Source organism: Balearica regulorum, chromosome 2 (genome assembly GCF_011004875.1).
Source record: "Balearica regulorum gibbericeps isolate bBalReg1 chromosome 2, bBalReg1.pri, whole genome shotgun sequence".
Lineage (NCBI taxonomy): Eukaryota > Metazoa > Chordata > Aves > Gruiformes > Gruidae > Balearica > Balearica regulorum.
The window spans coordinates 32,823,441-32,847,701 of NC_046185.1; the positions used below are offsets into that span (position 1 = coordinate 32,823,441).

The following is a 24,261-nucleotide window of genomic DNA, read 5'->3' on the forward strand; positions in this document are numbered from 1 at the left end:
GTGGCAGCATAAGGAAAACGGAAGCAATCACTTCACAGAGAACACTGTGGTCATGTCTTACAGGTTCAGGAGAATACCAGCTTGCCATAGCTCTGTTCCTCACATAGAAGTTTGAGAACCATATCGTCTTGGCATTTGAGTATTGTACTGCTGCATTTGGACTCTTTCTGTGGGGCAGGTTTAACTGAAGCTTTGTCTCTTGCATGATCTTAGATCAGCTTATTCCTGTGAAATAAGCATTGAATGACAGAAAAGCTTGTCTTGTGCATAACACCTAGAGCTAGGAAGACTTCCAGAACTGCTCTTATGTTTTACTCTAGAGTCAATTAAAATCAACAAAAATAACCTAAGGACCATGATCCAGAAGTGGAGACTTCCTGTTTTTCAGCTTACATATCATAATACTACAGAGTCAGGCATCCTCTGGTCTGCAAAAAGGCACAGGACCAGAAGGAAAGCAATTGTGCTTGTACGCAATAATCCAGTTTCAACATACCTTTTATACTGGTGGTTCTATACTGTGCTTCGACATAGGTTCAGGTTCTTTGAGGTTGAGGACAGTCTGGAGTCCAGGTATCCTCCTTCCTTGACATAAGGCTATTATATGGAAGATGAGCAATGAGATTCTTGTCTTCCCTATCTCCACACAGAAGGTATTAAACTAAACTCAGACCCTGAGTCAGGACAGCTAGATGTATAGGGACACCTGGTAAATCAACAGATCTCTTTGAATCATAGAAAAACTTTGGCTGGAGGGGACATCTGAAGACCATCAAGTCCATCAACCGCTTGCTCAAAGATAGGCTAACCTCAAATTTCAGTCTGGTTGCTCACGGACTCCAGCTGAATTTTGAGCATCTCCAAGGAACCTGGAGGTTCCCCAGGCACTTTGGACAACCCACATCAGTGCTAGACCATTCTTGCAGTGAAAGATTTCCCTTTCATGTAGTTGGAATTTCTCTCATTGCCACTTGCGACCATTGCCACCTACCCTTTTGTTGTACACCTCCAAGAAAAGTCTATGTCATCTCCATAACCCTTCCTTAGGTAGTGCAGTTAAATGTCCTTGTAGTGTCTTCTCCATACAAAACAAACTGAGTTCCCTCAGCCCCTCCTCGTACATCATGTGCTCCTGCTTCATAATGGTTTTGGTAGCCTCCACTCAACTTGAGTTGGTATGTCAGTATCCCTTTTGTACCGAGGGGTCCAAATGACTGCAATGGCAAACTGCTGCCCTCATCCTTAGTGAGTTTAGGATCAGAGTCCTAGTTACCAGATCATAAACAGTCTTAGGTGAGAGACAGATGGTATGCACATAGAAAGAGTCTGGCCAGCAGTTCTAGATGCTTATAGTTTTTAAGTAAAATAGGAAAGATTACCATCCTGAATTCAGTCTCCTAAAAGGTACATGTAGTTCCCAGATCTTTTCTTGTCTGGAGATCCCAGTCTCATTAAAAGCACTCTAGAAGCAAAGGGTACTGTTTGACAGAAACATTGTTTAATCCATGATTAGTGAGTTTAAAAAGCTGTCACTATCAGCATGTCATAGGTGAAATACACTTACACTCAACTTACACACACAACTGAATCTTGGCAAGACAATTCCCTGACATTAGTTTGACCTACTCTAGACTTGCTCATTCCTATATATACAATATAATTCCTATATATACTATATAATACAAGTAACTAGGTATTTTCCTTTTAATCATACATCTGCACGAGTTTATAAAATCAGACTTTAGCTCTCTACTTTCTGGAAGATAACAGCTCAGTTATTATATTGTATCCTAGTACAATTCAAAACGTTAACATTAGAGGCCAAAGCCATTAATCTGCAAAAGATTGATCTACAACACTAATCGACAAAGGATGAGAGCTCTAACTCTTCACAAGGCAATCTGTCCTCTCAGCTTGTGGTCTCAGGTAGAGACTACCTAGATATCTGGTCACAGGCCTAGAACTTAAGCAGACCGCCTGTATGAACCAGGCACTGAAGGATCCAACTGTGAGATCAAGACAGCATGTTTTAAATTACAGTCTGTGTAATTAGGCACAGTAAAGGCCATCTTCCCTTCTGGAGAAAGACCTGTTAATTACTTTGCTGTCTGCCTATTGCTGCCATTTCTTGTCCTGAAGGACAAGCTGCCCTTTACCTCTTTCTCTCCCCTCTGCTCAAACTTCAGTCTATTTCCTCTTTGGAAAAAGGGACCAGTATCTACTCCTCCCCTCTCCAGATCCTAATATTCAATTAGAAACATGCCTCTTGATATTTTTTAATCCCAAAACAGTGCTACAGATTGAGTAACCATTAAGATTTGATTAATTAAGGTTGCAGAAAGTAGAAGTATAATCTGATATAAAATTAATGCAAAGTGTTCTCAGGGTACCAGCTTTAATTAACTTTACTGGAGAATTTTCACTGGTTGAATTCTCATCAGATTCTACCCATACAGTCAAAAATGTTTAATTTCTCAAGAGAAGATGAAGATTTGCATATTTAACTCCCAAATTTGCAAGAACACACATTATTTGGCCTTGAGCTTGGTGACAGCTGAAAGAGAAACATGGCTATGTATTTTGCTACTAATATTATACTATTTAATTCTATTCTATCTAATAAAGTCTTACACATATAGCTGGGTACATTATCTACAAGCTGGGTAGCATACTACAGAAGGCAGAATGATGATCTCCATTATGAACTGGCACATAAGAGAAAGCCTTAGGAATACGCAGGGCAAACAGGCATTGAAATAAGATCTTATTTTAAAATCAATTTTTGAAGTATTAAAATAAGTAGTAAGAAATTTCATCTGTTAGAATCTGGAAAAAACATCATAATGCATTTTTGCAGTGAAGTTTCCTCATTAATATACTGCAATTAGGAACTTTTAAAGCCTTTGAGTGAGTTTGGTTTTGAAGTATAAACTTGTAAAAGAAGCTAGGAAAAAAATGCAATAAATGTATAGTATGAAGCAATCACTTGGACATATGGTCCAGAGCACAGAGCTGACCTTCATCTCTGTACTTTGAGAGAAAACAAAAAGAAAGGGGAGGGGTACAAGAACAGAGTGAGCTGGAACTGCTAGAAGCTGAAGACAAAGGATTCTACAAAGGCAACTCTCACATGGAGTTCCGGACACAGCACTGAAAAACAAGTAGTTTATAAATTAAGGGTTTTTTTGTTGTTTTATGTTTTTAAAAACATAAGTTTTTTAAAAACTGCTTCTCAGAGACTCTTCAGAAGATCTTACTCATAATTGGTGACCTTTTTTCGCCTTGTATTTCTCATGCTATTTTCAATAATTAATTTGAAAGACCCAGTCAGCATCCTCTGACTGCAACTTATACAAAGGGTTCTCTTCATGCTACTAGATAACACGCATATAGCACAGCTGGCAGTCTTCTGTTTTCACAGTGGTCAAGTCTTCATAATATCTACTGCAAGAGAAGCAGGGGAAGATAATGAGACATTATGCCCCCCTCTTGATTTTTTAGGCAACATGCTGATGTCTGGAAGAATCTTACCTTGTTGTAGATGAAACAAAGAGCTGTAATTAAGAACAGTCTGTACCAAACTTCAAAATGCAAAAAGACAAATAAAGCAAAGTTCATATTGTCCAGTAAAAAGAATGAAGACATACAATGTAATCACAAGAAATTAATGAGGTGTAAAACATTGAAGTGAGGCAAAGTGATGAGTCATACGGAAAGAAACAGAAATGCTCAGGTTTAGTGTTTCAACAGTTTCATAGTTTTCCAGCAAGAAAGTGATCATTTTGATCACTTTGGTGGATTTAATACATAAATTTGCAATGAACATGAAGACAGATGCATTACATATAAACAGCTAAAAAACCCACTAGTCATCTTGGTCTTTAAGATGGCCTGGTAGAACTCTTAATCCTCTTTGTGATGTCTTTGACTTCATCTAACAAACATGCTTAGTAAGCCTTATGAAGAGGTATTTTAGGGTACTGTTGACAAATTTCCTATATTTAAACAACATTCTGACTACCAACACTTTTGAACAAGTAAACTTAATTTGCGTTTCCTTGGTTTCAAAGTTTTATTTTAAGAGAAAGATTGAATGTTTGCATGTTAAGATAAGTTATCAATAGGAAAACAATTATTTCCATTGGTAAAATATGGAAGATGTACAAACTCTTTTTCTCCTTTCTACTGTAGAAAAAACTCCCACTTTTCTTTTCTTTTTTTTTTTTTTGGGGGGGGGGGGGAGAGAGGGAGGAGAAAGGTAAGGAAACACCCACAAATATTGCAGACCATTGCAGAGACTAAGCAAGAAAGGGAAAACCAGATACTCATCGTCAGATAGAGATACTCATCAGTATTTTCTGAGCAGGCGAGACTCTTGTAACTACTCCATCTTTTAGAAATCTTTTCACAGTGAACCCAGAATGAACCCAGAAGCAGCTGCTTACAGTCTGGGCCAGTAATGATTGAAAGACCACCATGAACTTGGTGGGAAGACATTCATCACACCTATATGACAGGTAGTGGGTATGACATAGGTATGAACTTAACACATGACCATATGTTCTGATGTTACTATCTACCACCATGTTGCCTGGCATCTGGAACTAAATAGCAAACCTGACAGGTAACATACAAAAGGTGTTTGAGTTGGCAGACATGAAATAGCATTAACTTCAGTATTGACTGACTAAAATACACTATTAAGCCTATTTCCTTTAGCCAAACTTGTAACCTCCAAAATATATAAAGCCAGCATGTCAGGGTCTTTTTGACAGGATCTTTTTTTCATTAACCATCAGCGATTTGCATTAATTATAATCCTGTCCTTCCAAGCTGTGAGAAGTATGTCACTTTTTCTACTGTTTTGCCTGGGATTCATATCAGAACAATTGCCCTTGGTAACTAAGTCATTATATTTACCCTTTTTTATAAAAGATATTATATTAGCTTTCTTTAGACTCCTGTAATTTCCTTGCTATTCCAAAATATTCAAGTGAAGAGTACAGAAGCATGGAAGAAGGAATGCTGAACAGTTTAGTTTAAATTTGTGTGGCACTGCTGGGTTTTTTTTTTTTGAGCAAGTTGTACCCAATATAAGCACAGTAACAGAAACAGACTAGCAGATTGGTCACAGATGTCGTTACAAGATGAGAAGGATGCCATAGAAGTTCCACAGAAATAAACTGACTTCTTCAAAGGCTTGTAGAAAAGTCTCCCTTGCAGATGAAAATGCTTTCCTGCCTATGTCTTCTCCTAAGAAGCTCGAGGAAAGAAACAAAATTATTTCAGTTATATGAAGTATCTTGTCAGAAAGGCACTTCAAATAGTGAAGACCACAAATGACAAGTTGGTGAACTACTTTCTTTCTGAAATGGGTTATTTGAAGTAAAGCCATTTTAGCTCCTTCAAAGCATCTGGCAGAACATTTGCATTTTGAGAAAAGCCTCACATGTGTAAATATGTAGTTTTCATTCTGCTTCAAACAGATGAGAAAGCACCAAGCATATCATGTTTCCAAGCAATTTTGGAAATAGAAATTACTTGCCAAAACAGGTATTTTCATCAGAAGGCTAGGGCTAAGCCATACTGCCTGAGAGATCCTGCTGGAGCTGCTCCAGCAAATGAAAGAGCTGAAGTACTGCTCAGTGCAGGCAGCAGAGTAGCTTTTGTCATTTTGAGATGAGAAGAAACTCAAAAAAAAGCTTGCCTGCAGAAAAAGCAGCAAAACATGTCAGTCAATGAGACCAAAAAAAGAGATCCTGGTTACATTAAAGTTGCATGTTTGATGAGTACTTTGCAGACTTATGATTAAATGTCAGGATGAGACCTAGACATTCCCATTCTCTGCCTTACCATTCCAGTTTCCATGGAAAGGACATGTACTTGTGCACAGTCCAAGTAGGTGTGCTGTGGATGATCCAAGTGCAGATGGTGAGGCACTCAGCTTGGCATTTTAGAGCTTATTCCAGTCTTGGTTTATTCCTCTCATATTCAGAGACAAAAGGATTTTCAGAGGGTGGCAAAGGATCCTTCAGGAGTAACTGGTTATTGTCAGATATACTTGTGTGCAGATTTCCCAGGTGAAACCAAGCAAATGACTACAAAAGCAAGAATGTGTTTTCGCTGAGTTCTATGTGAAGCTCTCAAAGCAGTCAGTAAAGAGGGAAGGAGAGACAAAGAGAAAGTGACCTATGTTCTGCTTTGGTTATGTTTTGAAGAATACAGCGCTTGAAGGAAGATGACTTGAATTAAACTTGCGAATAGTTAGCCGTCTCAGTTAACAGACAAGCCAGCAGTCAGCAAGGCCTTGCATGCAGCTTCTTTATTTATAGATACACATGGATACTGACTTCATCTATGTCTCACTCTCAGATGTCATCCATGCCACCTTAAATAACCAACAATTCTAATCAAATACGTCTAAAACCACACTCAACGGTAGGAGAGAAGAGACCCTTTTCACAGACAGCTGGTTATGGGGAGGTGCATAACAGCCACTTCAACAATTTTTCTTTACTCTATCCTTAATAGGCTTCTTTTCTATCTCTCTCTATACTTGATCACTTGTAAACTGAAGACCTCTGATTTAATGCTTTCAGTAGCTGAAAGGATTTGAAGAATCTTCTCTTCTAATTCCCATTTTACATGTTAACTTTCCACAATTAATGCCTCTTTCTTTAGCTTGCTTTTAACTTTCAAAGGCTGCTCCTGCATGGAATAAACCCTTATGCTTTGCTATTTAATCCTACTGAATCTTTTCATGCTTCTCTGAATACTTTTTCATTTAGTGATACATCAGCTGGGTTGAATATAAACTGCCTCCATGCCAAGTGTAAGATTTTTAGCTTTAAATGAGCTGGTTAGTTGGAGAAAAAAGTAGGAACTTAAAAGAAAAACAAACCAAAACAAAAAACCCAACACAGATGCCTTTGTTCCTTAGTTTGTAAGAAGTCTCTACGCCCAAACCATACAATAGAAGCACCTCACTACCACGCAAATACGTACACAAGCAGAAAAGAAAAAGGAGAGGAAAAGTTCTGAGTAGAGATTACAGCTACCTTTACTTCTGGTTACTCAAATTTTGCTATTACTGTATTTATAAAAGGAACTACTTGTTCCTTTATGTTGGTCTCAGACTCATTAGTTCCACAGAGAAGGCATTTTGTGTGGAGAAGGAGGGAAAAACTCACTCACTGGACAAACTACTGACATATCAACATTAGTACGCATGTAGAAATATTAAGTTTTTAAGTCCTATATTTGACTTACCCAGAAAGACCCTCACTACATCCACCCTCCCATTCTTCTGGTGACAGTTAACTCCTATTTATTTTATCCTTTCCAGCCTGTCCACATCCATGTCCTTACTTACACAAGAATCTCTTAAGAGATACAACCCTTGGTGAAAATAAAACCCTAGTATTTTGGCCACTGTTATTAAATGTTAATTATTTTTATAAATTACCACTATATAGGGAGAATCAATACAATTGAGGTGTTAAGCTATGACTTCCTTTGGATTTTCACCTCGCATCTTAACACAAAATAAACACATGTAGAGAGTAAAACTGTTCAAAGCCTCTACAACTGTTACTATGAAAGCCATTATACTCCAAATTATTTCTGTATATCTGCCTTCCTTGATAAGGCCTTCAAATGTGCTCAGAGAATAGAGATAAATTAGAACACTTCACTGGAATTACCGCTCTCTGAGCAGAACAGGAATACTTCTGAAAGGGGGATGGGAAGTTGATGGGAAGTTGAAATTTCTTCAAGAGAACAAACAGCAGATATGATCAAATGTTCAAGAAGAGTGTCATAGAAGGAACATCAATTGAAAGAAATCTCACAGGATGCATAGAAAGCTTCTACTGTTTTCATCAGTTTGAACAGAGAAAAGCCAGACAAATTAGCTGAAAATCTGGCCTATCTCAACAGCGACCACATCAAGGGAAAGTCAGGTAAACTAAAAGGCTTCTAATAGAATTTATTTTCTAAACAACATTCAAATCACCTACTGGGAAATTGCACCTAACCCACACAAATTCCCAGACCAAGTTTTAGGCTTGTTCCGAAGAACAAGTTGACACAAGCAAAAAATGTACCAAAATCCTGGCAACAGTTTAACAGTCATAAATGAAAATGTTCTACTGCTCAGCAGTATTCACAGACACTGTTTAACTTAAAGCAAAGATTGCAACTCTGATCCTGCTGATACCTGTTCCATACAAACAAAACACCCTCAAAAGCCCCCATACGTGTCACCAAAATTCATACAAGAATAGAATTATGAAAGAAGATGCTGAAGAGCAGCCCTGAGAGGAGAGTGTAATGAATCATTACTAAGCACAGAGACACGGGCAACTGCTCCTCTCAGGAGCTGGGCAGAAGAGCTTACTTGCCAAAAGCATGCTTAGACACCAAAAACAAGGTGCTCAGGTACTGCCTAAGGCTCAAAGAACATACAACATTCAGTAGCTGGCTCAGATCACACAGCCTGGAAAGCAGGGAAAACTTGAAGTGTTTTTGGCACTTCTTCCTCCCACTGCAGTAGAAAGTTAATGCAACGTACCACCACAGGAAGACAGGCAGTCATTTGGACACTGACTCCAGAACAGTGCTAAAACTTTCTTCTTTCTAGAATTCTGCCTTATAGTTTACTTAAGAAATCACATGCAATTAAGGTATTCAATATGTTACTCTCCAAATAAATATATGGGAGAGTAGTTAAGAACACATATTTATAAAATACTGTGCTACCAAGAAAGACTCAACTATAAACTCAAAAAATTTACTTACTGACAAAATTTAGTAAGAAAAGTATACTTGCAAAACTTGCAATAGGAGTACCAGTGCCTGGCTTAGCCAGACCACAAAGGCTAGAGGAGGCCAAAAGAACAGAAACGCTAGCGAAGAGTGGACTTGGAGAATCTAGTGAACTTACACGAAATACATTTGCACAGCGTGTTGTCCTACTAAAAACACTGCTTAAGCAGAGCTGCAGTCTGTAACAGATGAATGGCCTTCAAAAATTACTTCTAGGAGGCACAGAAGTCATAGGAAAGAGAATTTTCTGCTTGGAAGGAAATAGCATGGTTTAGTGTGCTGCAGCAGTCATGAGAAATCAGTACCTTCTTCTAGAGATTAGCATAAATAACTCCCTGATTTGCAGTCTTATCAGCTATACAACTGTGGGAAAACAATGTTTAAATAACAGCTTTCATCCCTTACTTGCAAATGTTGTCAATAAAAATGGAAGTGCCGTAAAGTATTTTGAGGTCTTCCATGTTGAAAGGTGCTACATAAATAATACATTTCCTCAGTATCTCAGAAAAAGATAACAGAAATGCTTCTTGCTCTTTGGTCTGTACAACAACTGTGTAAGTGTGCAGAGGGTACAATTTAAAAGTATCTTCTTCTAGAGTGACAAGTAGCTAACGCATCATACCATGCAAAATATCTTCATGCAATTTCTTCCTTATGTGCTAATGAAATCATTCCCTGTTATTAGCTTTCTATATATTAAAAGCCTATTGCTACATGAACATATAATGAATACTAAAGCATCAGTGAGGAAGTGATGTTACGTGCTTAAATTCCTTATACAGTATCTATGTTAGTCCAGGTGCATGGCTATCGTGTTCATCTTCCATAAATACCCATTCAAACTTTATTTGTTCTGGAGATGCTCTGCGCATGTGTTGGGGATGGGTGAAGGCTTTGCATCTTGTTTTTCACCACTTATGAGTGTTTTTGCTTTTGTAAAGTTCAAGATAATATTGTCATTGCCCCAGTCAGGCCCTGGTAGTACTGGATTAGGTATAGATACAAAAATTATACTCTAAAAGGACACGTAGCACTAGCAGCATTATTTTTGCACATTGTCACTCAGAGTGAATGACACTGGCATTATACAGTTCTTTACTACCTTATAATATTGTAACTGCCATTCAATAGATCAACATCTAAAATCTCTGCAGGCAAATAAACACATTAAAAAAAAAGCGTTCAACAAGGCCTTTTGCTATTCAGGATAACTTAGAGGACTTCCTATTTAGGATAAATATTCTACTTGGAAAAGGTTTTGGTGTTTGTCTAAGAACTGAATATAAACATTAGATGGCCTGTATACATACAAATATATGAGAAAATGAGCTTACTTCACTGACAAAACCCATGGTTTCCTTAAGCTTTTAAGGCATGCTGTAATCAATTTTGATAAGCTATGTCTCCTTCTCAAGTCATACAGCTTCTATATTCATGCATACTCCATTCACATCTCTTATCACGCTTTGACTCCATGAGACCTTACAAATAACAGTTACTTAAAACGCAGTAGTCTATTTTTAGTTTAGTTGTTTTGGAGGTTTTTGGTTGGTTTTGTTTGTTTGTTTGTTTTTTTTAAATAAAGTGTTTCACATTATACCTGCCTTTTAGAGTCTGAAATTTTTTCACATGCTCCAATTCTTATAGGCATTAATGAATCCTGTTCTCTTATTTTCTGCTTGCCATATCTGAGCTCAGAAAGATTAGCCCAAATCATTAAAGCTGTTATCATCCCACTATTTTAAAACAAGAGTAATACAAAATAAAGGGGTTATGACTGAATCTCTCTTGCTTTATAAGGCTATGCACTACAATTTTTTCTTTCTTACATTTAAAATACACATTTTTGGTATCCAGCTATCAACTGTTATGTCTCCTGCCAATGGCACCAGTTCCTTCCAGTCATACAAGCATATTATTGTACTGATCCCACAATGAAAATGAACCTAACAGGGACAAAAGAGATCAGCCCAAATGAAACATGCAATTAGTAACTGGAAAAAGTATGCATAGTAAAAATACTGGGAAAGACATGGACCAGAAATACAAATTACCATGCTACTAAACAGTGTTCCTAAGTTCTGACCATTGCACATCAGAAATAAATATGCAGGAAGCATATAAAAAGTGACAGAGAATGAATCAGATATGGAACAGAGTCTACATATGCAGAAAGAGTAAACAGACCAAGACAACTCTGTTCTTGAGGAAAAGGAGAATGACAGATATGTCAAATCATGACTTGTGAGAAACTGAAAAGGAAACAATTGCTTAACATTTCTCACATCATGACAATTGAAAGGACCCCCAATTAAATCATTAGGCAACAATTTTTAAGGCAAAACAAAGAGACTTACTTCCTTATACTTCACATGCACTGAGTCACATAATTGCTAAAGGATACTGTGAAGGCTGAGAATATAAATCAGGTGAGCCAAACAGTAAGGACATAATGCCCGCTGTGATTAAATGTAATAATGCAAACATTACTTTATGCTCATGAACGCCTAATAAATGCTGAGCACCAAACACTGGGAAACTGTATCAAAAGATGATTAATCCATTTAATTTATGCATTACTTCTCTAAGCATCCTTTACTGGAATTTTGCCAGTGGTCTTATTTTAATAGCAGATTTATATTCTTACAGACTACATCTATAATGATATGCCACACAGCTTTTCTGAAAAATAAGAGGTTTCTGTCCATCCTATACAGTTTGAACAGGCATCTGAATCACCATTCTGGTGTGAACAACTATTTTTTAATTTACTAGCCAACTAACTAATATTATCTGTCATGTACCACAGGAAAAAAAAAAATTAAAAGTCTCCATATGCATTTCATTAAAAAGATACCCTAATAGTTCATAAGAGCTTTTGCTAAACTTAAATAAGACACATCTTTCATTCCTTTTTTTGTTATATATTTTTGCAGTGTCTAGTAGTGCTTTCTTGCAATTCACTAACAATATGCAGATATCAAGAACTTACTGTGCCTCAAGCAAGCACCTCGGGGAAGTCTGAAAGTAACGGTCTGTTTATCCTGATTGCCCTTTTAAATTTACATTTCAGTGAAGTGATAATGATAGTGAACTGCCACTTAACATCAAGAATTTTTCTTGGCCCTCTTGTGGTAGATAGATGATTTCAAAGTAGAAATAGATTTTTAATTTCTACTTTGACCAGGTTAGACCAAAAAAAAAAAAAAAAATCAAAGGCAAATTCAGAGAGTTACAGAACAGAAATACTAGGCAGAACTCCAGAAATTCTGTGAAAGCAAAGTTGAGAATCCTTAGACTGAACAAAGAAAACAGGGAATTGATGGAACATCAATGGTATTAGGAGACACTCTTGATAAAGGCTCAAGTTCTGCTGTTATTCACTTTCCCTTACTTTGAAGTGTGAAAACTCTGCTTTTGAGGCTAGGCCTGAAGGACTTCACATCAGCTGAGCTCAAGACTTCTCAGTGTAGAAAATCTGTGCACTCATGCTTTTTGCAGTTCTTCAGGTTGATCAGCTATCCAAATAGCAGCGATCATTTTCACAGAACACTTTCTACAGAATTCACTACAGCTTTCTCATTAAGCATCATAGCTATGACTCTCCTGTGAGGTTTACCTCTCTCCTACCTATGAACAATCAACAAGTTAAATAGAGATGCTGAACAGGAACCAATTTAAGGCTGCTGCTGAAGTAATAATATCCTTTACCAATATGATCCACAGTATTTTAAGTGAGGTTTAACATGTACTATAAACAGTATCATGGAAGGGCCATTAATAAGCATCTGTGCTATTTTAAAACAACAGGTGGTGAGATCGTTTCACCAGTTATGTGCTCACCATATGTGTAAGTGGAAATTCTGTAGGAGGTAGAAGGCAAATGAGTGAATAGTTAGCAAATATACATATATTATATAATATATAAAATTATATAGATATATTAAGACGTATATGATCTCATTAAAGCTGCAGCACATTTTACAGGCTAGCGAACAGCTGCCAAGATAACTTTGATATACCTTTGGGTCTTTTGGAATAGCTATTAGAACAAAGATGTGACAAAAAAAAGCAGTCAAGAAAGAGAAACTAAAATTGTATGGTGGAGTTAGACCTATTTGCCTATCACATCTGATGAATCACTGGGACATTAGCGCAGAAAGGGATACATAACTGTGCACAGACCAGCCAATTGCCTTAAAGTACTTCTGAACACGGGGCAGGTTAAATTGCCCGTGAGTCCTGTAAAGCCAAACAACAGCAATGTAGGCAATTTTTAAATTAATTTTAATAAAGGTTAGAAAACAAAACAAATTCTACTAGAGAGAACTACACCCTGGCTGACATGGAAATTCTTCCACTGCAGTTCTTCTGCAGAGCTCATGTTTTATACTTGGTTCACCCAGGGAAGAAGGGCAGAGATATCCTGGAATCATTTTACGATCACAGAAATGCAAGCAGCTCAGAAACACAGCATGTATCATCAGTATGTTAGGGAGGACAAAAACCACTATCATATCTTATTGGTTCTACTGTAAGAATTAAATGAAGAAAAATAAAATTATTTCATCTAGTATTTGGCTAGGACAGTTGCACCAACTCTCCTACGAGAGAGTCCATTTTGTGTTACTTTCTCCTCTGATATGTTTATATTTAAAGACAGGGATATACTGGAAGCATACAGTTCTTGTGCAATTAGATCCTTTCTTTTATAATGTTTTAATAGAGTAATTTTGTAAGAGTATGCAATATGAAGGCTTTCTCAAAACTAGTCTCAATGCATCATGAAACTAATACATATAAATGGATTCATGCTTGTGTTGCTGTCACATGCAGTCCTTTTCAAGAGAAAGGCTTAAATCAGCTTGGTTTTGCAAGAAGCATACATGAACTCTGCACTTTTATCTCCATATTTCAGATGTTGAACTCAGGGCTCATTACCTGGGTTGTAAAGTGCTGACTTACTCTAATAGGTTGAATTCAAAATACAAAGATACTTAATGCCTGTCTTGTTCCCACCAGTAGTATACTATAAATGGATAAAACTCTTAGTTCTCCTTAACAATTGCTACCTTTGCAGTGGACTGGTTACTCACATAAAGGTCTGCTATTGACAATAATTAAAAAGTCCAACATTAAATCCATTTGCATAACGGCAGAGGAAGTTTAAGTTTATGCCTGGCATTTATTTCTCAGATGGAAATTTCTTCTCACCTAGAAACATTAGCTACTGCACACAGAGGGCAAACATTTGGAAATTGTCGATACATTTGTTCTTCAGAAGAAAAAAATGGTATCACTGTTGTTAAAATACCCTTGATTGTTTGCACATGCTAATGTACATAGTCTTAAGTTCACTGTATATCTGTCCACTCACACCCTGCTCAAGCCTTCCTCTAAGGAATTCTTAATTTGGGGAAAATAATCCAATTCAAAGCCTAGTAACAAAACTGAAAAGTTACGTGCTTGCTCTGGAATGTGGTTATTTCAGTTAGTTCAAGCAGCCCTTAGAAACATCAACTTTAACCATTCTCATAATAACAGAAAAGATATTAAATGAATTGTTTCGTTTCAGCGCTTGGAAAGGACCACAAGTGAAATCAAACCTCTGCAACTTCAAGTGCATTTAAGGTTACTGGGTTTTCCAGTTTGTTCTCCTAAGGAAGCAAGCCTTGTGCAAACATACCCATCTGGCCCCTACTCAAAAATTTGGTCAAATGAACCTGCTGCTTCAAAGGCTGACTGCGGCCTAGAAATCTCAAAGATAATTAAGCTCTTACAAATTTGAAGAACTAACCCAGATGAAGAGTTCCAAAATAGCAGACCCTCTGAGGAAAAGGCAGCTAAATCTCAGCTGCTACCCAGTCTGTCTGACATCAACCAGCTGGCCAACTAAACTGTTCTTCCAGTCAGTGGGGCTGTTGCCCCAGATTAACCACAGTAAAGATGCTTTTCTTTGCTTGGCAGAGGTATGGAAGTTACTGTAACAGAAGGAGGACGGGGAGTTCTGGGAAAGAAGTCTGTAGGAAGTGGATTTACATCAGTTACACCATTGAATTAAATTCACACTGATATTAGATACACATTTTTTTCTACAGATATATGCATGTGCACTCTTACATTTTTCATTATTACACCATCTGTCTTTGGAGTACACATAAGATAAAAACAAAAGCAATTCAAGTGTTCAGCGTGAAACCAGTCAGACATACATTCACATCTATGATGACGTGTGACTCTTGGTCAACTACTCCTTCATCCCTACCACTACATTGGTTTAATGTTTATCACTACATTGTTAATGAACAGTCTTTTGAAACATTATTGAGGTTTGCCAGGAAGCACAAACAGCTAAATTTACTGTGCTAACGTTGTGTCACAGCAGTGAGTACTTATACTACCCTGTATTTGCAACAACAGAATGGGAGACCATTCATTACTAAATGCTCTCCTCAGTGAAGAAATTGACTTTATATAGAATGGGTGGACTAATATGAGAAGTATCTGAACTCAGCTACATAGTTTCTTTTTCCGGCCAAAAGTAATTAGAGGAGAAATCAGCAAATGACTACAACATTGCAACCACTGAACAAGCCAGCCAGCCATGCTCTTTTCTAGAAAGGAAAAAACCAAAACAGTAGAGATGTCATAACTCAGAGTCCCAACTGTTTCACAGGAACCAAGTAAATGTTTGGTAGATGAAAGATACAGGTTTGACGGAATGCGAATTTTTTTCTAACTTGAATTGCACACATTGGATGTGCCATGAAGTGCTTAAAAGGAACAAGCTTTTATGGTGTAATAGTGACTGTTCTTCAGAGCAAATATTTGTCTGTTGAACTGATTTCTGACACTGCAATTCACCAGTTACTCTTTGCTTCAGCCTTGTGAAGCCTCAATTGTCTTTTATACGTGTTTCCTGTCTCTGTAGCCATCATTTGCCTTCTCTGTACCCAGCAACAGTACTGAGGCAAATACATGTATTTAAACATCTTCCCAGAAATAATGGCAACTGACTAAGCAACTGCCTGTTACCTCCTTAAGGATTACTTTTATCACTCTAGCACCATGACCAAAGGCTTCAACCACGACTGGGGATCCCACAACTGCATGAGCTGCTCTGTTAACACATAGGATAACAGAACCCTTTAAGGTGAACGGAGAAGTAAATAGACATTCAATAAAATTACCTTCAGCTTCCAATATCCTGCTTCCTTTTTTCATTAAGAACAGATTAATACTCTATCCTTTTCTTCGCAGCGGCACAATCATTGGTTTCACCTCCAAACCAAACCACATAGAGCCGTTAACCATTACTACATGCATAGTGCTCATTCTAATGATCTGCCTCTGTACACCAACCCTAGCCTCCCATATTGACATACCTACTTTAAAGCAACCTTTTTTAGAGCAGAATAAAGAAAAATACAAAACAAAAAAATCACCAACATATGAGACAGAGACATATGCCAGGCATGTTTTCCCCTTCTACTCAATTCCAAAAGACCATATATCTAATGTTAAGACCTGTGTACGTACCACAAACAATGTGCAATGTCAATGGCCAAGCTACAATGCTGCATGTACTCTTGTTTTTCCACTTCTGAAGGTTATATGATGGAAAACAACTCACTAATTCTTCCATTTAGCAAACAAAGGCATTTGAATTTTGCTGATATTTTGTCACACACCTTGTGCTAGATGATAAAAATGGAAAAATGAAAAAAACAAGAAACAGAAGTCCCTGAAAACGTCAACAGAATCCATTTTGGTATAAAGACTGGTTCTCCAACTTCTTCTACACTCCCTTTAGTTTCCTGTGTGAGGCGACTTCCAAATCCAGAAACGTAAATGAGATGACATCCTTTTTCGCTTCTCTTCCCCCCAAAACCCTTCTGCCCTAAGATGTCTTCCCCGTCACTTGACGAACGCACATCGGACTGGAGAGAGCAAGAGGAAACCCGGAGCGCAGTCCTGCACCTGTCGCAGTGCTCCACAGTCCTTCCCGCTTTCGCGCCCGTCCTGTGCTACGCCACAGACAAAGTGCCCCCTCCAGGCGAGGGAATCCCTTCTGACAAGGGTAAAGAAAGCAGCCCGGGCTGCCGAGCAGAGGGCTGGCACAGAGCCACTGCACATCCTGGCAATAAGAGATAAAATGCAACACTGTGGCGCTTCTGAGAGGGCAGCCTTTCTGCTTTTGGAGGGAGCCACAGGAGGAGAAAGGAGAAGGAAGCTACACGCCTGAGCGCAGCTCCAGACCCTGCCCGCACACACGCAGCACGGCGGCTGTTCCCCGGGCCGCCGGCCCGGCCTTCCCCGCGCTCGCAGCCGGTAGGCAGGCGGCGGTCCCGGCAGCTCAGCGAGCCGAGGCAGGCAGCTCGGCAGCGGCAGTGTCGCAGCTCCCCAGCCAGGTAGCGCCGCGGCGCTCGCCGCCCGCCCCCGCACACGCCGCCGGCAGCTCCCGCTCACCTTTCCAGCGACCGGCTCAGCGCATCTTCCTCCCTCCTTCCCGCAGCGGCTGCTGGTGCCGGCCCAGAGCCTCTGGGCTTGGCGGAGCTAGGTGCTCGGCGATGCCCCTCCCTCAGCCGGTGGCAGCTCCCGCTGTCACTTCACCCCCACATCCCGCCGCCGGCGGCGCCGGCAGCTGCTGCTCCTAAATTCACGGCGCTCCGGCGGCATGAAGTCATCCTCCCCGCCCCCTCCCCAGGCCGCCGCACTCCGCTCCCGCTGCGGAGGGGGAGACGGCCCCTCTGCCCGGCCGTTCGAGCCCCGCGGGGCCCTGGCGCTCCACCCTCACCCGAGGAGCCGGCAATCCGGCGGTACTGCACGCACCCCGCTGCCCGGGAGGCTGCCGGCGGCGGCACGATCTCCCGACGGCGCGGCTGCCGGTCGAGGGTCCCTCCCCGGGCACGGCGGCAGGATGGGCCGCTCCGCCCCGCGCCGGCCTTCCCCTCTCGGGAGTCCCCTCAGCGGGCTGCGGGACGTGCGGTGTTCCCGCCCAACGGTCGGTGGCGCGCAGCTCTCTCCAACCGCCGGTACTCAGTTCTCGCCGCTCTGCCCAATCCGGTCGTACGGGGCTAAGCGGTGAGGAACGGGGGAGGGCAGGCTCCCGCAGCGCTGCAAGGCCGGAGCCAAGGGAGAGCCTTCCCCCGGGAGAGCTTTGTGTGTGTCTATCTCTATTTTGAAGGAAAATCCGCTGTAATCCCTCGTGCTGTGTGCAGGTGCCCAGCTCCCCCCCTCCCCTCCGGGCCTCAGGGCGTGCAAGCGCTCCGCAGCTTGTTCCCCCCAAAAATGCAGCTGTTTCTGGGGTGGAAGGGAGTTTCTTTGCCAGTGGCTCTTGCTCTGTGCCTGGGAGGGGACGGCAGAGTAAAGGCACTGCATTCAAGGTCACCAGGACACGGTTCTCCCTTACCAAGGGCGTCCTGATATTTTTAAGATCCACCAGTAGGCAGCATGTCTATTTTTGTTACTTACAGAGTGCCGTGCACATACTGGGTAACTGACAGGCTCGTAAAGAAGGCTGGATTCCCGTCACAGTTTACAACCCCACGAACCCATCCCATGTGCAGGACAAGCATGACTATGTTACTGCATAAATAACACCAGGCAGTCCGCTTCAGATGGATACGTGTGCCGCCAAATCGTTGTAGTCTTAGAGTTTTCGTATTTCACAAGCAAGGCAGGGTTGTGTCTGGTCACAAAAAGTCCTGCTGGACAAGCTCCCAGGAAAACACAACCGTTGTGAACACAGGTGTTTCCAAGGCACTGTGCCTGCACTGTTGACCGGGTAGCCAAGTGGTGCCTCAGCAAGGTTTTGGAGGACACCCAAGTTGGAAATGTTGATGTTTTCCATAGTTGTGATGTCTGAAACAGGAGAGGAGCTGTTTCAGTGTCCTGGGGATAGATAGGAAGGTTGTCTGTAGTGGTAGAGGAAAGCAGAAAACAGGAGAGAAATCTCATTAAGGTAAGGATCTTTGTCTCTCAGATGAAACAGAAAAACTCTGAGCCTGAGTTCCCTTTTGGAAATGCATTGTGTTTATTTTTATAGTGGTTGTGATAAGGCTTTTAAGTGTGCCAGTGTCTTTGATTTGATTCCCTGTACCTGTGCAGTCCTACAGTTGCACTAAATTTGGTCTGCTTCTGTTTACTCCCTACCTCGAACGTTTGCTGTTGATTGGCATCGCAGACCTGAATGTGCAGCACTGGCAGCATTTCAACAGTGATACTTAATCTCTGTTTACAGTGTGTTAGGTTATGTGATTAAAGGCTCATCTCCACATAGACAGAGGCTCTGAGAGGCATGTGGGCAGGCGGGGAGCCCCAAAAAAACAGGTCAGAGAAAGGGACCCCCTGCCCAGCCCATCCCAGGGCTGTCCCAGGGGACCCTCAGCCCCATGGGGCTGGGGGTGGACACCCCAGCAGTCAACCAAAAAGCTCTATGTGTCACCTCACAGATTGAGGGGGCTACTGCCTAGGGGTGCAGGACACATCATGGGGTATATAATAGGAAGAGCATTTTGGGATTGTACAAGGCTTATTATGGGATGTTTAGGGCAAGAATCAAAGGCGAGGAAAGGAGTGGATCAAGGTGATATGAGAATGAGTAATGCGGGAAAGTAGTGGGATAAGGAGGTCAATAAGACTAGTCCTGTGTAAATAGGCTGCGTCAGTACGCTTGTCTGGCTACACCCTATGCCTGATCAGTGCAGTCTCCTGTCTTCTCACAAAACACTACTTTTAACTTTTTTACTGGGTGAGAGGACTCCCTGTTCTGTGTGTGTGTGTGTATGGGGTATGAGTGCTAGCAACAAGAGTAACACCTCAGGTTGTAGGGACCCATGCCAGAGAGGAGGACAGGATTACACCGTTCATGCCGTCTATGTTTGCTTGAGTATTTGTGTCTATGTTGATCTGTGTGGTTGGCCATGTGCATATTTATCTATATTTGTGTATACATACATAATGTGTTTGCATATTAGGAATATGTGTGCTCATTACTGACTAGACCCAGGAAAATGGAGCCATGGCAACCTCTCTTCTATTGGGCTACATGGATCCGCAACTCGACAATCCACTAAGTGATTAATGTGGTAGAAAATCCTTGATCTGTGCAAAAGTAAGAAATATTATTGTTGTTGTTGGTTTTTTTTGTTCTTTGGTAGCAGTAAACTCCAGAGTCAAGAGAAGTAAATGCTCCTGCCCCAAGACTATTAGTACTATTCAATACACATAATTACAAAAAAAAAAAAAAAAAGGAAGGATGCATGGGCAAGACATATACAGAATTTGATTTTAGTAGAAAAACATACAGGTGTGCATCATTTAGCAACATTCAGAGAGTCTGCTCTACTCAGAGAATATCATCTTCATTTTAGTAATCATGGATTCAATCAGTTTAAATGGAAATATAAATACAAATTGATCAAAATCTAAGCATTGGCTTTAAAAAGGTACACTGTAGGGAAAATAGAAGGAACTAGTTAGAGAAATCAGTTGAACAGCTGAATATGGGGAAAGCTTGGAAATTTCTTTAATAAGTGAGAAGAACAATGTATAAGGAATAACTACAGACTTAACTGCAAAGGGGGTGACTTCAAACAAGATATTAGAAGTAGGCTGTCAACCAACAAGTGAAGAGAAAGTTGTGGTTTAGGGGTTAGAAATAGCAAGGGAGAGGTGCGATCTGCCCACATTCAAATTAAATTAGATTGTGAAAATAAATAATAAATAGTAAAAGGTGCATCACTTGTAAAAATGTAAAGCAATCCTGAAGTGTAGATGTTGAGTTCTTTTTTAGTGAGGATGGGGTGAAAAGTCTAGGCTTTTTCCTTTAGACTACTTTACTTTCCTGATAATTGCTGGCTGGAGGAAAAGGTGAAGTGAAGGAAAAATAATGAAGGGGAATGAATGAACAAATGTATAGAAATGGATGTCACTGTTTTCATAGTGAAATTAAAATCAAAAGAGTGGTTCAAGGCAGACTAGATCTGCATCTAAATGTAATGGAAAAAAATATGGTATAAAATCTCAAGAAATTTTTGTAAGTCAAAGGTGGTAAATCAAAGGTCAAATTCCTGGAGATTGTCAGACAGTACCAGTATTTAAGAAATGAGAAGAGACCTAGGGAATTTCAGTTATATGAGCTAGTTGGTAGTAGCATGTAACGCTGAAATTCAGGGATGCTTTTACTATGGAACCCATTTGATAAACTGCAGAATATCAGGATTGGTGTAAGGTAGATATAGGGTATGTGTAAGAGACTAGGAATATGAAGGATGGCAAAAAGTTGTCCTCTTAGGGCAAGATGTCACTCCAGAGAAAAGTTAGGGGTAGCATTTCAAAAAAGTAATCTTGGATTTGATTTTATTTAGCATTTTCAGTAGTCTTGGCAAGTAAGTACGAATGAATTCAATTTGGATAAGAAACATTATCAATATACAGGATGTTTGGAATAATGTACTAACCAGATGAGGAGTAAAGTCACAGAACTGGGATGAAGTTTTAATGGAAAAAAAACCAAAACCAGAGTATCTAGTCTGTCCACAGAATAATTTGTAGGAAGTGTGTAAACAGGACAAGTATGCATGTGTAAATGAGCTGTGAATTTTAACAGTAAAGTGAAGAAGATGATCACTTTATACATTGCCTCTGGGTTTGACTTAAGTGTTTCTGTAACTTAGGGACTGTATGTGTATTTCTCCCATGGGCTTGCTTTTAATTTCAATTTTACCTAGGCTTTTATTGCATCAAAAATCTGTGCCATAGATAGTATAGCAGTATTTAATAGCTTATGGGATCTTTTGGAAGCTCTCTTGTTAGGAAATACTTCATATGTGAGCATATACTTATGTAGAAAGTATATGAGACTTTTCATGAGCATTGGGACCTTCAGGAAGTTCTTAATAAAAAAATCTCCTGGAGCTGACTTAGCTTTTTTAACTACTTTGCTTGGTACCAATGGTAAAAATGACATAGACCATGAGGGTTGGTAAAAGTGAATCTGATTGACAAGATGTCTTATTAATGAAGACATACATTATGTGAAGAACTGTTGTGGTTTAGCCCAGTTAGGCAGTTCAGTTCCACACAGGTGCTTGCTCACTCCCCCCACGGTGGGGTAGGGGAGAGAATTGAAAGGGTAAAAATAAGAAAACTCATGGATTGAGATAAAGACAGTTCAATAAGTAAAGCAAAAGCCGCACATGCAAGCAAAGCAAGACAAGGGATTCATTCACCACTTCCCATGGGCAGGCAGGTGTTCAGCCATATCCAGGAAAGCAGGGCTCCATCAAGCCTAACTGTTACTTGGGAAGACAAATGCCATCACTCCAAACGTGTCCCCCCCCTTCTTCTTCCCCCAGTTTTACATGCTGAGCATGATGTCATACCCTTCGGTGAGTTCAGGTCAGCTGTCCCAGCTGTGTCCCCTCCCAACTCCTTGTGCACCCCCAGCCTACTCGCTGGTGGGGTGGTGTGAGAAGCAGAAAAGGCCTTGGCTCTGTGTAAGCACTGCTCAGGGGTAACGAAAACATCCCTGTGTTATCAACACTCTTTTCATCACAAATCCAAACCATAGTACCATACAAGCTACTATGAAGAATATTAACTCTACGCCAGCTAGAAGTAGTACGAGAACATAAGAAGGTACAAGGACCACTGTACATAGGCTTCTTAGAAGTTTATATTCCTGAAACTAGGAAAATTGTTTGTACTGAGCATAAACAAGAGATCATCCACTCTTTTCTGCCTAAATAAGGCTACCTCCTATGGACCAGTTTATGTGGCAGTTACCTATGGTAGGTTCTTTTTGTGTTTTCCAAAATTCTAACGCCTTTGGAGTCTCTGCAGTGCAAGCCAATGTGCTATTTCCTGGAGAACAATAGATAATTATGTTAACCAGTTTATTTATCATAGTTTGCCATAAGCTTTTTTTTTCCTTTTAATATTAAACTAAGTAGACTAAGTACTAATATACACTTTAATAACAATTTTTTGCTGGATTTGTTCAGACTGCATTTAAAAGAGAGCAAGACAATTAATAAACAGTTCTTATGAAATTTTACCAGTTTTTAGATTTGGCAAAAATTTTACATAAGCATTGAAAACATGATGGAAAAAACAGTCACCACATGTCACCACCAGTGCAATATAAGATATTGAACGTTATTTTACAATTCCCATGGAGAATATAGTAAGTACATGTCAAAACAGTCTTACTGATGTTGAAACACAATGTAGGAATGCATCATAAGAACACTTAGTTATCCCTCTTAATGAGTTAATGTCCATCTAATCCCTCTGATACCGTGTAGATGAAATAATTTCAGGTCCCACAAATAATGCACAGAATAAAAATTACTATTGACTTTCTGCTAAGAAGAAATGGTACTTAAAAATGTTGAAGTTGGAAGTATTGTTTCAGCAGATATTTTCCAAGAGCAAATAGAATAAGCTGTCTCTCTATGACCACTGTTTCAATTCCTTACTCCTTCTTTCTTTACTATTTCATTGCTATTATAGCTTCTTATGTATAGATATGCCTTTAAGTAAATTAAGTAAATGAACACATTTTGTTCAATTGGTTGTAATTATGAGGTGTAATATGTGTGACAGAAATAGTGACCCAAAAGTAGTACAATGATGAAGAACATTGCAAGGACAACTGCAATGTCAACAATACCCAAACAGTATTTCTTATAACTAAAACCAACATCAAGAAAATTTATTTAGTGATATATATCTGCAATAATTTCCAAACCATTTGGAAGGTAATAATTATTTAAGTAAATTCTGAGTGATTACTTTATAACTCTATCAAAATGATATGAATTAAAAAGCAAACAAGTCATGCTGCATTCAGTACATTAGTTTCTAATCTTCAGCAACAGGAATTTTCAAGTAATATGATCTGGTCGTAAACAGTTTAGAATAAACAAACTCTGGATGCAGACAGCCTCTGCCAGTGTTTCTCAATATCCTCTTAATTCTGGTTGCATATTTTCTTAGACTAGGATAGTCAAGTTTTCAAGGCAGGGAACATCAGTGTTTCAGTTTGTACAACATTGTTAGGCACTTGCAAATCACACTGATGGTAATTTATGGCACTTGTATCTCTAATACAATGTTTTGACTTTTATGCACAAGACCTCGTTCTACCCTAAGTTACAAGTTGTTTCAGCTGAAGGTAATGAAAGTTGTGCGTGTACATGGGCAGAGACTGGCCCTTAGCCTCCTGACATCAATAGGAACAGATGTGTTCTCCTTTTTTTCCCCTTGGGGCTTCCAGCATTGTCTTAATACAAAGGAGTGTGATTTTTTTAATGCTTTAATAGCAACCTGCTTGGGTTTTCTCATTTTCCACTGTCAGCTTCATTGCTTGCTTATACATTTTCTAAACTTTGTGGGAATAATGATCCCACAGTAGCATTTTCTGTG

General features: G+C 39.7%; 1 protein-coding gene across 4 annotated transcripts in view; it reads right to left on the reverse strand.

The window, feature by feature from the left end:
• Positions 1-18,029, reverse strand: part of PKIA (cAMP-dependent protein kinase inhibitor alpha) — a 46,260-nt gene extending 28,231 nt beyond the window's left edge. The window contains exon 1 of one of the 4 annotated variants that reach the window (XM_075743847.1): positions 17,624-18,029. The gene's annotated coding sequence lies outside the window, so the exon portion shown is untranslated. Of the gene's footprint in view, positions 1-16,365; positions 16,880-17,295; positions 17,507-17,623 lie in introns of those variants that run through there. The other 3 variants (XM_075743850.1, XM_075743848.1, XM_075743851.1) reach the window with 3 other exon arrangements.
• Between the last annotated feature and the right edge of the window lie 6,232 nt (positions 18,030-24,261).